At 43.9% G+C, this 15957-nt stretch overlaps 1 protein-coding gene across 4 annotated transcripts in view; it reads left to right on the top strand.

Annotated features, from left to right (window-relative positions):
* Positions 1-15957, top strand: part of PDZD2 (PDZ domain containing 2) — a 204188-nt gene that overhangs the window by 81941 nt on the left and 106290 nt on the right. Inside the window, exon 1 of one of the 4 annotated variants that reach the window (XM_063422312.1) lies at positions 7010-7187. The exons of the other annotated variants lie outside the window; for them this stretch is intronic. The gene's annotated coding sequence lies outside the window, so the exon portion shown is untranslated. Of the gene's footprint in view, positions 1-7009; positions 7188-15957 lie in introns of those variants that run through there. 4 annotated transcript variants of the gene reach the window in all.

The following is a 15957-nucleotide window of genomic DNA, read 5'->3' as shown; positions in this document are numbered from 1 at the left end:
CTAACCGTTTTAGAAAGAAAATATTTGGAAACAGATACAGTATGTTTCTGCATATTAAATCCAGTCTGTGAAATAAAGCTACTCTCTCTGACTATACAGAACGGCCAGGAGACTCCTGGAACAAAATCCCCCGTAAATTGTATGTGTGTTTTAAGGAAGAGTCTTGAAACATTAATAAGTGGCGAGTGGATGGCACATTCTGATATGTGCTGGGAAGTACACACAGATGAAATGCAGGATGCTTTGCAATGTTTAAAAAGCAGACAAGATCTGGGCTTCCACTTGGAATATCATAAGGATCACAGCATATTACATGAATAGGGGTTATTCTAACATAAAATGAAAGCCACAGTCTCTGCAGCCTGGTCTAGGACACAAGGAAGAGTAATATAAAATGGCTCCAGAGTGGAGCACAGGTTGCTGGAGGGGGCAGCCTCTGTTGTAGCCTACATTATTTTTGTAGTTAAAGAGAAAGGAAAAGTGTTGCTTTGATAGGAAATTCTAGTGAGCAAGCACATATGGGCAATGAATTGGGAATTTGGGAAAGTTAATCCCTGAACTGAGAGCTTGTGTAGCCCTACCCGCTACACAAGTCCTGCTCGCTGCGATGCTGGCAGTGCAAGCACAGCCTAAGCATCCTGCTGGGTGTTTGCAAAGGGGTAAAACACTCTGTTCCCTGGTCTGCTCTGAAACACACAGCGCCAGAACTTGTGTTACTCACCTTGAGAGGTGTTTGAGGGTTGGTGCATGCCCAGCAATCTCCTTTAGCAGAGGGGTTGGCCTTGCTACCCCTGGCTCAACACTATTCTGCAGTTGAGGCTGTGACAGGGGCTGGGATCTAGCACCAGCCCTCCCCTCCATGGCCCTTCCCTCTCATATCTTTATCTTACGCTTAATCTCCCTTGTGCTTTTTCTGGGATGTGTGATCAAGTTCCATTTTGTGTCATGGCTAAACTATTTTCAACACTGCAAGTGAGGGAAGGCAGGGTGAGAACCTGGAGGCACCATCCTGGAACAGATTGCCAGCAACACCTTGATGGGCTAGTTGCTCTCTTGTCCAAATCAATTTCCTTGGTAGGTTTGGAAATCCCAGTATGACACCTGAACAGTCACAGGTGTGCAGAACCCTTCTAACCTGCAGCAGCGCCTTTCTACCTCGAGACTGAGGTTGTTGGGTCTGAGGTACATTTTTCCCCTCTCCGTTGACCCTTTGGGATTACAACGAGATGTACATCATGTTCTATGTATACAGAGAATATTCAGATTGCTGTTCTTGTGAAAAGGAAACAAACCTCAGTGATAGCTGTATTCCCCTAGGCTGCTGAGCACCCCGTGCAACATTTTACACTCAGCAGAGCTTAGTTGAGTTAAAAATAGTTCTTGTTGTCAGAATATTTCTTGGTAGTAAAAATGTCCTTAGGATACTTTGTGAAGTGGTAACCTTTGGACATAACAGGGGAAGGAAAAATCAGAACATAGTCTTTAAAGCTGAAAAAAAAGAAGTTTGTCTTAATTGTGCAATATGGGAGAAAGAACAGAGAAAAGCGCCACCAACTTGGGGAGGGAAAAAATGGAATTTAAATTGAGATCTAAGGGTGAGTATGTAATGTAAGAGACTATATCTTTGTTAAGTATTTTTTCCTTTGGTGTTTGAAAGTTTATCTGGGAGAAAATGTCTGACTGTGTGTAGTGGATGAAGGTCTTGCTGGGAGTCTTTGAATTCAAGGCAGGGTAAAGCCTGGCTTTTCACTTTTTATTTGATTTTAGAGGGTAATGTAATTCTAAATTTGGCCCACAAGTTATAATTTCTAAAAACAAGCTTAGATATGTGTTTCCACCCTGGGAAAAAACTCCTGGTGACAACAGATTGTTTTGAGTAAATGCATGTTCCTGTGTAGAGTCTCAGAACTGGGCCATACCCTGTACAGAACTGAATGTATTAACTGAACAGAAACTTAAATTAAAACCGAGGCCATTACTGAGAAAAATGCATACAGTAAATAGGGATCCTGATGTGACAGACAGCTTGATTATTTTTTTTCATTCTAATAACTGTAGTTAAATGTAGCACATAAGGCAAATTGCTTAAAAGTCATGTGATTTCTGGCTTATTGATCTCTGTTTTACTTCAGCAATACCAGTGTTTCCTTATATCTGTTGTCTGCTCTCCAATCTGAGCTATTGCTTTGTATTTTGAATTTAAATACAGTATATGTAATGCCATGTAAATCACCACTGTTGTGAACTATGTGATATCATATTGTTCTGGGACTACAAAGTTACCTGAATTAGAAACTGCTGGGTGAGAAAGCTTTATACCCATTTATCATAGCCTCTAAATAAATTCTACAAGCACATAAGAAAATAATTTAAAAGTGAGATCACAGCTATATAATATGGATACATTGCATCATGGTTTGGAGTTTCATGGAATATTCTCTAAAAGTGAGTATTTTTTTAATTTATATAATTGATTTTTAAAAATACCAGCTTATAAATAGACTGCACATGCATATAATCAGCTCTAATATGATTGCTTACTAAATATAAATATTTCACAAACAACTCTCTGCCCTCAGAGCTCAAGCTCTGTCTAATGGAGTATATGTTGAAGATCATATTCCAGAAAGGGGTTTGTGGGGAGCAGTGGGAGGGGTTTATGAATACAGTCAGTCTTGCCTTACCCCACTGCAAGGAAACTACCAAGCAAAAAAAGAAAAGAAAAAAAAATCTACTGGAGACTAGTGATCTTAAATAACATTTTAAATAACAATTAGCCTTAACATAGAAAGTCACAGTGTCAGCCCTCTGAGACAAAGACCCTATGTCTGTGTTTTCATTACAAACTACTGACTGTATTTTGAGTGCCATAAAAACAGTAATTATGGATAAGTGAACAGAAAAATAAAATTGAGAGGTTCAATTTCTTGACAGCTCTCAATACAGTTTCCTATGGATTGCTTTCCATATTTTACCTGAAAATTCCTGCCTTCTGTTGTAGAAAACATCTCTGACTGTAGCCTATGTAAGTAAGGAGCACAGATAAAAAGCTTGCTGACACACAGCGACAGGGCATCAGAATGTCTCCCAAAAATCAGTGAAAAAACATCTAATTTCCTACTATTTGTATGATGGCAGGAATAAGTGAATGTTTACAAATAATTCTAGTTTAGGTCTTGTAAAGGCATGTCTGCCTGTAATTTGCACATAAAACCCCAGTACAGATTAAGGACTTGGTTGTTCTCAGCCAGACCTGGAGCTGCTTGGAATTTTTTTGGTCATTGGAATTGTTCTGCACACCCCAAGAACTTGCAGCCAGCACAAAAAGATGAGAGTGTAACTCCCAGTTGAACTCTGGGTGGCTCTAAGAGCAGGCTGGTTATGGGCTGTGGTATTCAGCTCTCCAGGGCTGTTTATAATAATTGCGTGTTGGAGCTGTTAAACTTGCATTTTTTAAAAAAGACAGACCAACCCAAACTACGCTTGTTGTGTTTGTTTGCAGAAGACATGGAGTGGGAAAGGTTTTCTCTATGTATATTATACAATATATATTCTCTCTTTATATTATTATATGTATTATAGCTATATATATAATATACTATGAGGAAGACCCCTCATAGTATAAGAGCATGTGGTGCAGAAATGGCTTTCTGGAGGTGGTGGTTTCAGAGACTCGAGGAGCGCAGTGGTCTGAATGCCACAGGTTGGCCTAGTGAACTGTGAGGAGAGCCACGCAGAGGTCAGGGAGGGGATTTTTATATTTACACTGTCACAGCTGGGAGCAGAGTGTGGCTTTTCCAGTCCGTGATTTTCCAGTCCGTGAGCAGAGTGTGGCTTTTCCAGTCCTGGCATGCTGGATGCCCATGCAGTATTAACCCTCTTTTGTGTAATTTTTGTGGTTTTCAGCCAAGTCCTGAAGTTTGTTGTTTTGTTTTAGGAAAAAATGAAACACCATGGTTGTTGTCCTGGCTTATATGTGGTTCTGGATGCTTATTGTGTTTTTAAAGGAATTTCTTTTAAATATGCACATTCATTTTGATGCCCATTAGGTCCACAAAGGTCTTGGATCCTAGGAAGGTGTACCATATGATTAACTTCATCTCTGTGTGTTGTGTGTCAGGGATGGCAGACATCTGGTGCCCAGGACACAACAGTGTTGAGAGAATGCAAATGTCTATGACTGTTGTAAAGAACAAATGTTTCTGGTGCTTTCAGCTTCTGAATGAGATAAGGCAAGGCTTAAAAATGGTACAGTTTAAGGCACTTAAGAACAGAGCTAATACTTAAGAACTTTCCTCATCTGTTCCCTCTAAGTGCTAACTTCTCATACTCAGGCATTAGTGAAACTGATTTTAGTGACATTTAGTTTGTACAAACGTGGCCCTGTGGTGATTTGTGCTATTTGTTGTTCTTCTGAATGCGAATCAAGAATTTATTTGTACAAAGACTATCATAAGGAAAGAGCCAAAAATAACAGCAGTCCCAAAAATGCCATGCAGCATTACCCCTGTGCTGTGGCATGGGATCCAACTGCACCTTTATTAGCTAAGCACTGAAGTGTTTTTTTCTGTAGCTTTCTTCTGACTGCCTTGGGAAATGGTTTCATCAGTCCACCATCCTTAATTTTCTTAATTTTTCATTTTGTAATCCTGAAATTCAAGCTAGAAATTAATTTGATGCCCAACTCTGTGGGGCAGAAGAGGATGATCTGTGCTAAGTAGTTCTTTTTGCATATGTATGAAGCCAATTTTCTTTAGACAGATTTCTTTAGATAAATCAATGCTTTATCTTCATAGAACTGTATGACTCAAATCCTGTTTTGGCTTATAGCACAACAGATTACTTTGAAATGCACAGCTGCGTGTATGTGCGTAAAATATGTAAATGCTATCAATATTCTTTAAAATAAAAGCTAAGAAGATTTAGGGCCCAATCCCCCAAATTTCAGTGGGATCTTGGCTCCTAAACAAACCTAGAAAAGCCCTGCACAGCTATCACCAAGCTGGAAGTTGCCTGATAGTTCTAAACACTCCTGATGCCCAAGAGGCAGTTTCTGTGCTCTCTTCCAGAGCACCTCAGTCTTGCCTGAGCAGCTCATCTGTCTCCTTGTGCCATAGGAACCCTGCATGCCATTTCCCTCTCCACTGTGCCTCCTCAGGCCAGTCAGGAGGAGAAACCACCTTCTCACTCCCTAGGCTGCTTCTGCCAAGGTTTTATCAGGCAGGACTTTGTGTTTTACTTTGCATTTGAATAGGAAATTGGGTCATATTTTGAGGCCCATAGGATAAACATTTGCTGGTTCCCTCTGGACTTCTGACTATGATAGGCGACTGTGTAGAATAACTGCTGTGGTCTCTTTTCTGTTTATGACTGTAGCATAAATAGTGACACCAAAGGAGGCATCCCAGGGTGTGATTCTTGCTCCAAAACTCTTTTGTATTATTATAATAATCAGGTCCTGTGCAAAACACAAACAGTTTTGGGTGGGGACTCAGAACAACCCTCCTCTGATATTAATATCCAGAATTTTGGATTCTGTTTTGCACAGAGGAATACATTCAAAGAAGAGGTGATGGGGAGGCCTTGGGCAGGAGTCGTCTGGGAGCTACTTATTTTCCTAGGAAAACAGTGCTGGTGAGCATTTCTCTCCTCTTGAGCAGAGGCTGTGGAATTTGCTGTCCGTATCCTGGATGAACTTTCCAGTCCCTCTGCTGCTCGGAGACCTATACAGCCATCACAGCCTTCTCTCACTGTGCGCAAAATCTGATCTCTGCTTTTTAAATGAAGGGACTTATAAGCTTGGTGGTGGTGGTTCCCGCCCCCCCCCCCCCCCCCCCCAGGAGATGTCAGGCCATGAATCATGGTGGGAAGGCAGGCATTTCCTTGTTAGCAGTGTTGAGCCCCAGAAAGACGCACATCCCAAGGATTGAAAGCTTCCCTTTGGGTTAGCTCTAGGTATGTTAACTATTGGTGTGTTTCATTTTGGCACCTAATTAGCTGCCTATGCTCCCTGGGAGTTGAGACACTGATATCAGGCTCATTTTGCTCCAAGGAACACAGTTCAGAGGCTCTTCTGTCTCCTTCTGAACTCCTGTCTCCCTCTAAACTCATGGAAGGCTGAAAGTCATGCTGAAAATCCTGAAAAACAGGAGGGGCGGTTATTTCTGTGCAGGGTAGTACTTCTGGGAGCCAGAACTGCTCTGAGCAAAGCTAAGCTTTTAAAAGATGGCTTGAATACAGCATGGGACTCAGCAGAAGAATTTAATCCCTGTCTATCTTGATTACAATTGTGATCTGCTCACTCCTTGGGCAAATATAGTTATACCTTTTTTTTTTTTAAGCTCTGTGCAGTTATAGTCATGGGTTTTCTACCTGTATATGGCCAAAACTTCTGTCATCAGGAGATGGCTGTGACCACAGCTGTATAGTTGAGATGGCAGATGTAGAAAATGCAATACTGGCTGCTGTTAGGTCTGCTGGGAGCCGACTGCCACGCACCTGGAAAATGGCCGTGAGATGTTAAATGACAGTCAGTGATAAAGACACTTGGCTTTGGCACAACAGGCCAGAGTCTGGGGAAGGGAACATCTCTGGGCAGTTTTGTGGAGGCAGCAGTGGAGAATTTAATTTGGATGCCGCGAGTAAGAAATATTTTCGGGGGGGGGGGCGGGGGGGGGGGGCGCGCATACGCAGGACTCCTCTCAACAGGAGCCTGCTTTGGGTGGTGCAAGTGTGAAAAGCACCGCGTCTAGAGCAGGTCCCGCTGAAAAGCGACCTGTGAAGGTGCCCGAAGGCAGCGCAAGGCTGCTCGGCACATCCCCCCGGCGGGGGCGGCTGGAGCTGCGGGAGAGGTGGGAGCCGGTGGCGAGGGCCCGGCTCTGCCCCCAGGCAGCGGGCGGGGAGGGTCCCTGTGCCCCGGGGTCACCGCTCCCACCTGCGCGGCGGGCGGGGCGGGGCGGGGCGGTGGCGCGGGCCGTGCGTGGCCGCCTGCAGCCGCGCCCCGCGCTCGGGAGGCGGCGGCGCCGCCGCTGAAGGTGCCTCCCTGCCGGCAGCAGCGGCAGCACTGCCAGCAGCGGCAGCCACCGGCACGGGCGCAGCCACCGGAACCGGCACGGGCACAGGCACAGGCACCAGCACAGCCACCGCCGCCGCCGGCGCGCACCGGCTCCGCGGCTCGGCGCCGGCAGGTGATGGAACGGATGAGCGGGCTGGGGGGGCAGGCTGCGGGAACCAGCCGTGTCGCCGGCGGTAGCGGGGAGGCTGAGGCCGGCGGAAGGACGGGAGGCGAGGCGGACAGGAGCGTGGAGCCGCAAGTTGTGCCGGCGGCCGGAGCGGGGCGGGTGCGCGGCGGCCCGGGGAGACCCGGTTGCGGCCGCGGGGGTTCGGAGGGTCCGTGCGGGAGGCGGGAGCCGCGGTGACCCGCGGGCTGCGGGACTCTTCCCCCACCCGTGCTGGGGCATCGGGCTCGGGGCTGGGCAGAAACTTCATTTAAGGTCTGGTAGTAGGTTACGCGTTTCCGTGGGGACAGGATTCGGTTCAAAACCACTAAACAGTTCTCGTTTGGAGAAAATCTTTACAACTCCAGGCACAAAATGCTTCCCTGTAAGACACAGGAACACCAGATTTTTAAAATGAAAGTGCTGCTGAAAGCCTTGCAGAGGAGCTTCTCTTGGCAAGCCTGTGTACCGAACGCTTTTAATAAGGAAAATGTAGTCTTTCAACTGGATGCAAAAAATAAAGCTGAATTATTACTGCCTAAATCTATCATGACTCCTGGCTTTCAGTTAGGAGAGCTTTTGGTGGCATTCAAGTGCCACAGCCATCATGTTCCTAAAATATCTCCTAATCCCTTAGCAAACAAAAGTCTGTTGGGTGTTTAGTGTGTTTGGTACATGTAGGACAGAGCTGTACTTCATTCTTATTTCATAGTTACTTTGTGGTGATACGAATCCAGTGATTCTGCTCGGCTGAGTTTTGGCAGGGTCCTCTCTAGCAACGGAACTGGGGGACCTTCTAAATGAAGCTAACAAATAAAATATGCTTTGAAATGGAGTGCAGATGGGAAGCCTCTTAAGTATTGTGTTGCACAACAGTGCGCTCTCTGTGTGTGCATTCGGCTCACAGAACTAGGGTTTGTGAGTGCATCCACTGATCTGAACTGGACCCGGTGTTGTTCAGAAGTATCATGCATTAGTGTCTGAAATAGCAGCAGTTCTGATGATAAAGGTTAATTCATCCCTCTCCTGACAGTACTTTTGACGCCTGACACTTCTGGTTAGCATGTTTCTTAGAAATTTGTGTATGTCCTAATTGTCTAATTCTCAGATATTCTTAAATTGTGGATTAAGAGGAGTAACTGGTGTTTGCTAGCTCAGGTGCGTGGTGTCTCAACTTTTTCAGAGCTGTTTTGTGAGTTATGCAGCTATCCCTTCTATTGTACAGCACCTATGAATAACTGTTTCATACTGATAGTAGCAGACTGATATCAACACCCTCAACAATAGAAATTGAGGTTCTCTATCCCAATTTCTTTATCCCTGCATCGCACCCTTTCTTCACAGTAGGGAGTGTCCCTTTGGCTCCATCTCCTGGCTCAAAAAGAGGATCCCTCTTCATTGAGAAGGTATGGAGAGATGGGAAGCCTCTGGGTGATACCGGTTAAAAGTGGGTAAGGTGGCTTTTTCTTCATCTTGAACTGTATGGTTTTGGGATCTTTTACACCAAGGTTTTTCCACTCTGTTGGAAGCTGGAAATTAGATTTTCACTTTTATTTCCTGAAAAGAAAGCATGTCTCTTATCCTACTTCTTAGGTCTTGGAAAGATTTTTTACTTAGTGACTAAATATTATCATGGTATTTAGAAAATCATAATTTAGAATTTCATTCCTCTCATGGATCTGCACTCAACAGAAGGGTTAGTCATGTTGTCTGATACATCTCTGTGTGTGATCTTTTAGTGGAAATGTGTTAATGATATATCCTTTATGTCATGATTTTTCTGCATGGTCAGGAAACTGTCTTGCCTGCAAATTATTAATCCACTTGAAATAGAAGACCTGTGGTGCTGTGGAGGGATCTTGCTGTGATTTAGCAGATGTATGACTGTGATTGACTTTATGTGTGAGCAGAAGGAATCCTATTCTGCAAATACAGTGAGATGGCAGAAACTTTCCTTTGTGAAGCATCTTTTGTATGCTGTCTCTTTGGTGGAGAACAACTTCCTTCAAATGCCAAGGACAGAAGGGAAGGAGCCTTAGCCAGACTGTGGAACCAGGGTGCTTGTCCTACTTGTGACAGCCAGATTTCTGTATTCACCGACTGTACCTCAAACTGAAAGGGGAAGGTGTTGGCTGTTCTGTCACTGATGTTTAGTGTTTGAGGTGCTCATGGGGGGGTAGCAAAGCAATAAGATATAACTTCCTAGAGCCAGTCAACTGTGTGAAATTGGGAAGATCTCTTTTGGTTTTGTATAGATGACCTCTGCATTCCAGCAAGTGCCAAACAGTATGTCAGTACCATGCAGTGCTTCATCAGTATTGCTTAAAGTACGCTAAATCATGTGGGCTTAGGGTACAAATTTACAAAGACAGCACCGTGTGGTCTGGGTGCTGCCTGCATTTTTTGGTGAAAGAGCTTTTTTTGTTTGTAGGGCACTCTCAGTAGAGGTGTTTCTAACCCTACCAGTGGACAGCAGTTTTCTCTGTCCTGGTGCGGAGTGTCCCCTTTTTGCATGCAGATACATTCCTCCTGACACATGCAGTCTGGCAGCAGGGGGACTCAGGGAAGGGTATAGATAGCTGCTGTGAGCTGTCTTCTCACAGCTTCTCTGGTCATCCAGAACCCTTCCCTTGAGGCTGAACATTGGTGATTTTCTGAAATATTTTTTTTGTCCACAGAGTGCACTGGGGTGGGGGAAAGACGATTCTCAGCAGATTAGCTCTGTATATCTTTTAATGTCTGTGCTTAGCTTTTTACCAAGTTTTGTGCTTGATAGGATCACAGAGCTGCTAACACCAGCCCTCCAAGGCTGAATTATTTTCTGACTTATGTATCGTGAAGAGATGCATCAGCTCAAGAGATTCCAGCTGCAGAATGTGTGTGTGTGCAGCATGCCTTGTTCAGATGTTATTTCCTTAATAAAATTGCTCGTTTGGTGTGAAGAGTCATTGACTGGTTTGGGTGTTAGGTTTTTTCTCCACTCTCCTTCTAGACCTGGGATACAACAGTCAAGTTTTCTTCTCTCTGACTGGTTCTGTAAGGTAGTTTAAGGTCCACAATCTTGGTAGAACTGTGATTGCAGGAAACTTGAGGTGGTAGCCTGTTTGACATGTGTGGGTAGAAATGGGTGTTGCTGTACTGTGTGTTTGCAAGGGCCTGCAGGAAGGCAGCAGCCCCTAAGGAATGCTGGCTGCAAGCATCCTAGTTAAGTCTGAGTACCTGAATATGCCCTGACTTCACACACAAACTCAGACACATGCACCTTCATTCAGTATAGGCTGAGACACATTTCTTCAGAGTCTTGTAATTTTTCTTCTTCTCTCCTCCTCTTTCTCCTCCGCCAACTTTGTCCTGTGGTATCTGTCTCTCTAGTGATGAGGCTGGGTTTGCAGCAAAGCGTGCACTGCCTGTGAGATGGTTCACAACTTGTGGAGCAGGATTTGGTACCTCTGCTCTACCTGATGAGCAAGAAACATTTTGTTCATCATGGGAATGTTATCACTCATGGAGTAGTTGCACTCAGTGTTTTGCTAGACTAAAGGCTTGTAACAGCCTGAGACTGCTAATGAGGAATAATATATTCAGTTAAAATACACAGTGGAATTCTATTATTGTAGGCCAAAATGTAGTAAATGACTAAGAGCTTAGTCCAGCATTCAGGGAAAATGTTGTCTTTTCTGCAGAGTGCTTTGTGAATGTTGATAGTGATCAGTGGTTGAAGTCACATGAGCCAAAACCTGGCACAGGCCTGGTCTGTTTTTCAGAATTGTGGAGAACTGGAGTGCATGGAAACTCTCTGACTTGAGGACACAACCTCAATCCACTTGAGGCCATCTCAGAGGCCAATCTGCAGGATTAGTGGTTGTGGAAAGGTGATCATAGCACTCTGTGTTGTCTTAGCTCAGGTCAAGTAGATCCCTAAAGCCTTAGGAGAAGGTGGCTCTGCTACCCCTAGACCTGCATGGGATGCAGTGTGGCTGTGTTCGCTTAGCCCTGTGTTGAAGTGAGCTGGCCCATGTGTACTGGCTTTGGGGCATGTCATACCCATGTCATATTTTGTTTTTTCATATACAACCCTCCTCCTGACAGTAAGTGATTGACTAAAACTAATATTATGTAAATCCAATGTAAATCTGAAACATAAGTTATGCACTGCAAGGTGAAAGCTGTTGGCGTGGCTGCTAGCATTGCATTCTGAAGATTTAGATCCACACTGGTGTAGTTCACTTGTCTGTCAACATCTTGGTTTCTCCCACATGTCCCAAGAACATGAAGAAGCTCTTGGCTGCAGATGAATCCTGCCAGAGCTGAAAGTTGCAGTAATTTGCAGAATTTGACCTTTTGTCTCAAGAAGCTGTGTTGTGGCTTCCAAGTACTTCAGTGAGTTTATACAAAATAGATAGGGAATGTATCTGTGCAAATCCCTGCAGCTGCTGGTGAACTGGGAAAGCAGCAAGGGCCGTGATGATGTTGCTGACATAGGAGCTGTAGAGAGTAACAAGAGTCTTGTCCTACTGAACAGGAAGGAAGCTTATTCTCAAGTTCTTATCCGTAAGGATGGATGGTCAAGAATGTTTTGGTGGAGTCAGACTTATGTGCTGTTTGTTCACAGATTATCTTGCAGTCAGCTAACGATACCAGGCAAAAGACCTTTGTCCTTTGTCTTTGAACACTGACCTTCCTATTTTGGGGCAGGATATTTTGCATTGTGGGTTGATCCAGTTATAACTCTGTTGCTCTTTTAGGTCAAAGCTGAAAGGGGAGGATGCAGCAAGGGAAGCAAAAAGTTATTAAGATCCTTAAACACGCTGACATGTAGGAAACAGCATTTAAAAGACCTTTTTAAAATATGAATGACCATGAGATGTAAATGACTTGCTAAGAGGCCAGTTTCCAGAGACAGGATAACCATAGGGGACTGCTTGGCTTGTACTGTATATTCATCCGAATGGCTGAAGTTCCTGGCTTTTTCCCAGATTCTGTGATGTGAAAATATTTCTTGAAATTGTTGTCTTGATTCTGTGGGGCTTGACCAGTGACCTAAGAAGAAGTGTGACACATGCTGAGCTGATACACAGGCTTTTTGGGGTTGAGTACAAAACAGATTTGTTTATTGACTGAGTGGCATCTCCGGTGTAAATTCTCCACTGCTTGGTTGATGATGAGCCAACAGATAAGAATTGGGAAAAGTTGCTTTCTTCAGCAAAGGGAAGTTATTTCCTGTATCTCTCTGAGGAGGAAGGCTGTGAAGGATGTAGAAATGCTTTGTGCATGGAATCACCTCAGCTTTTTCATGTTGTTCATGAAATATAGGTGAAAAAAGTGAGATACTTTTGGAAGGCATGGCCTGCTTAACAATACCCAGCACTGATGCAAGACCTAAAACTGTGCTGCCCTGCTGAATTTCCAGGGCTGATGTCTGAACAGCAGAGTAGGGAGTAAAGAGTGAAAAAATGCTTGGGAAGGGACATTTCTCTATAGTGGTGGACACAACTGTGAGAGAAAGTGAAGGAAAAGCTTTGAAAAGTGCCTGCTAGCAGTGGAAATAAACTGAGACAGCTAGGATCTTGTAGACAAGAGCAGGTGTGTGACCATGCAGTAGCATTTTCTGTCTGTTTGGGCTCTTCCAAGGGAGCTCAGAAGTTGAGAGACTTCAAAGAAAAAACTCTTTTCAGGGTACTCACTCTCCAGATGGACTTAAATTATTTGTGATTTACCCAAATCTGTAAGAATGTGTCTGCTCTTTCCTAGCTGTAGGCTCTGTTTTAAACTTTGGATAAGGACAGATAGCGTCGCATCTCTTCTCATGTCCAGCGGCTGCAATCCTTTTAAAGTGTTGCTTTCGCTTAAAAACTGTGATACACCTTCCATGAAGCAGAAGTACAGACCTGCCAAGATGGTCTTTGAGGTTACCCTCCAGCAAAGAACCTTCTAAAGAAACTCCCACTCAGCCACGATACTCGAGCAGCCTTCCATAAACAGCTGCTGGAGATGTGGAAAGCTGAACTTTTCATGGCTGAAAAATTAGTTTTGCCATTAAGACTAAAATTTAGGAGAGTGCAGCTGCCTGCAAAGTGCAGCAGCTGGCTTGAGCAGCCAGGGCACTTCTGGAGGAAGTGGAAAAAATAATTTTATATTGTCTTGCATGAGCTCAGCTGCCCTGTAAAAACAGCGCAGAATTAGCCAAAGGCAGTTATTTGTGTTTCAGGTGAATTGCAGGAGAGCACTCGGAGGATGTGGGAGCACACAGTGATAGTTTTAAGGACACTTCAAAGAACTGATTATCATTTTATCTGGAACTCAAAAGCTACAATATACAAAATGGTTTCCACTCTGTGTTCCCATTGCTTGGCAAAACCTCCTGCCAGTGCTTGGTTAAGAGTAGGAAATTACTGTCTTTGGTGTTGCAATGACAACTTTCAGAATTCTGCCTAATGAAGGGAATGTTAGATCTGCCAGTCCCAAAGATGCAGCACAGTGAAAGCACCAGATTGTGATCCAAAGAATAGAGAGAAATTGGTAATTTCTGTTTGTATAAATGATGTAATTAACTAATGACTCACTTTCTGCACATGGATAAGAGTTTAGATGACCTAAAAATGCCCTATGTTTTGTTGTAAGGTTTGAAGCTTGAGTAGAGTACAGTAACTGCAAAAATACATACACATGAAGCCCCTCTGTGAGCAAAGTATTTGGTTGTAGGAAAAAAGGTCTGAAATGGGCTAGTTGTTCTATTTGTGTCTTTTCTAAATCTAAGGTGACAGTGGGATGGTAAATTCAAATAAAAGAAGAAATGCTTGTAGGGGCTTGTCTCCTTCCTTTCACATCTCCTGTGGCAGATGCAGTAGTTAGTAGAAGTAATGTGAAGTCTAATTTCTATCCTGCTACAGAGGCATTTTAAGCCTTTGCTTTTGGGATGCTACAGAAAGCATAAACATCCACAGGTCTCTGTACTGCAACATATGGAAAACGTATTTGTATATAAATATTTGAGAAAGATGTTTTTGTGTTGTGTGGATTTACCAGGCACCTCCTGCCTAATCCTGCTTCTGATGGAGTACTCTCACACTCGTCTCACACTCACTCGAATGTCTGCACAAACACTTGTCTGGAAGGGTAATGTCAAAAGCATCACTCATGGGTCTTTATACTGATTGACATTAATTAGCCTCTATGTTTCCCTTCTCTCACCCTTGTCCCCTTTTTAACTTCATGTTTTTCCTTTGAAACAGAGATTAATTTGGAGTAGCAAGATAGTCAACTGCCCTTGTTTGAACCTGCCTGCACTCCTAATTTTGTTGGGCAGTGTTGGCAAATAGTGAGGGAGCTCAGGCATGACGGTGAATCATTTGCTATCACAGTGATGGTTTCTAAAGCCTTCAGCCACCAACCGCCTCCTTTCCTTTAGAAGTGTGTCTCTTCTAACTAATTTTGAGTGACCTGCTGTGCTTTTCACCAGCCTCCCTTTGTTGTCTTCTTTTGACTTGATTGGGGCATAGCCTCAAGTTTTCTTTGGAGAAGTCACCCCATTTTCAACTGTGTAGAGATTTGGGAAGCCCAAATAGCTTCTACTGTGTGTTATGAGTGCGGACTCTCTATACACTTAAACACCGTATGTCTGTGGTGACAGCACAAGACTTAGTGGCAGGTTGGGGAAGGCCTGGGAGGTTCTGGAGCAGCAAAGCAGCTCCTTGTTTGATGGGCTCACTGGGCTGTAGATAGTGAGGATTTATATTATCAGGACCAACTTTGCATCTCTTGCATGGTTGGCCATGTTTTTGGCTGTCTTCAACAACCATTCTGTAGAGTTTCAGGTGCTGAACAGTCAGTGTCCTACCTATTTTTTTTTTTTTGCAAGCCTCCTTTCAAGTTTCAGCCTAAGCCTCTTCTTAGGTGGTTTGTAATGCTGTATCTTTCCTTTTCCCCCCCTCAGAGAGAGCCTTAGTTTTGCTCTCGTAGCAAAGCTATCACCTTTTTGTCTCATGGGAGAGGTCATCCTCCAAAGGACCTTTGCTTGCGCTGTTCTAGTGTCACATAACCTTTCTTGAACTCTGTAACCTGAAATTGCACATTGTTCCAGCTGAGACCTTACTAGTGTCTTGCATATTTTCCTATTCCTCACTGAGACCTCGAACAACATGTTTTTTTTACACTCTTGCCATGAGCCACTAAACCATCCAAATCTTTCCCTTTCTATATCACTTCCAACTGTTGAGCTTTCAAGCTGCAGAACATATTTCTTTAATCCTAAAGTGCATGACTGCACTTGGCTTTATTACAAGCTGTACCTCCTGTCAGTTGTTTTAGTCCTCAAGTGTTCTGAATACACTTCTCCCCATCCTCTGAGCTGACACACTTTCTCAGCTATATGTTGTCTGCAGATTTCATTCACAGTCCCCTACTTTCCCTATCAAGGGAATTAGTGGAATTGCTAGATAAGACTGTCCCAAGGCAGATCTTTTAGGAATTCTGTTTACAGTTTGTCTTTCTCACCAGAATTTCAACATCTGCATATGCTGCCCTTCTTCTGCCTTTTGTGAGATGGAGCTTGGTTTGGCTTTAACTTTGGTTCTAAATAGTAAACAGGATGGATTGTGGAGCTGGGCTGGTGGGTGATCCACACGCAGACAGGTGCTGCGTGTGCGGGGTGTTGGCAATAACAGTACATGTGTCAGGGCCGTGATGTTAAATATTTCCTCTTGGACAGAGAAAAATCGCTTTGTGTTTTAGTTTGTTATTA

The sequence above is a fragment of the Prinia subflava genome, chromosome Z (assembly GCF_021018805.1).
Source record: "Prinia subflava isolate CZ2003 ecotype Zambia chromosome Z, Cam_Psub_1.2, whole genome shotgun sequence".
Classification (NCBI taxonomy): Eukaryota; Metazoa; Chordata; class Aves; order Passeriformes; family Cisticolidae; genus Prinia; species Prinia subflava.
Note: the sequence above shows the minus strand (reverse complement) of the source record. Positions and strands in the feature narration are given on the sequence as shown.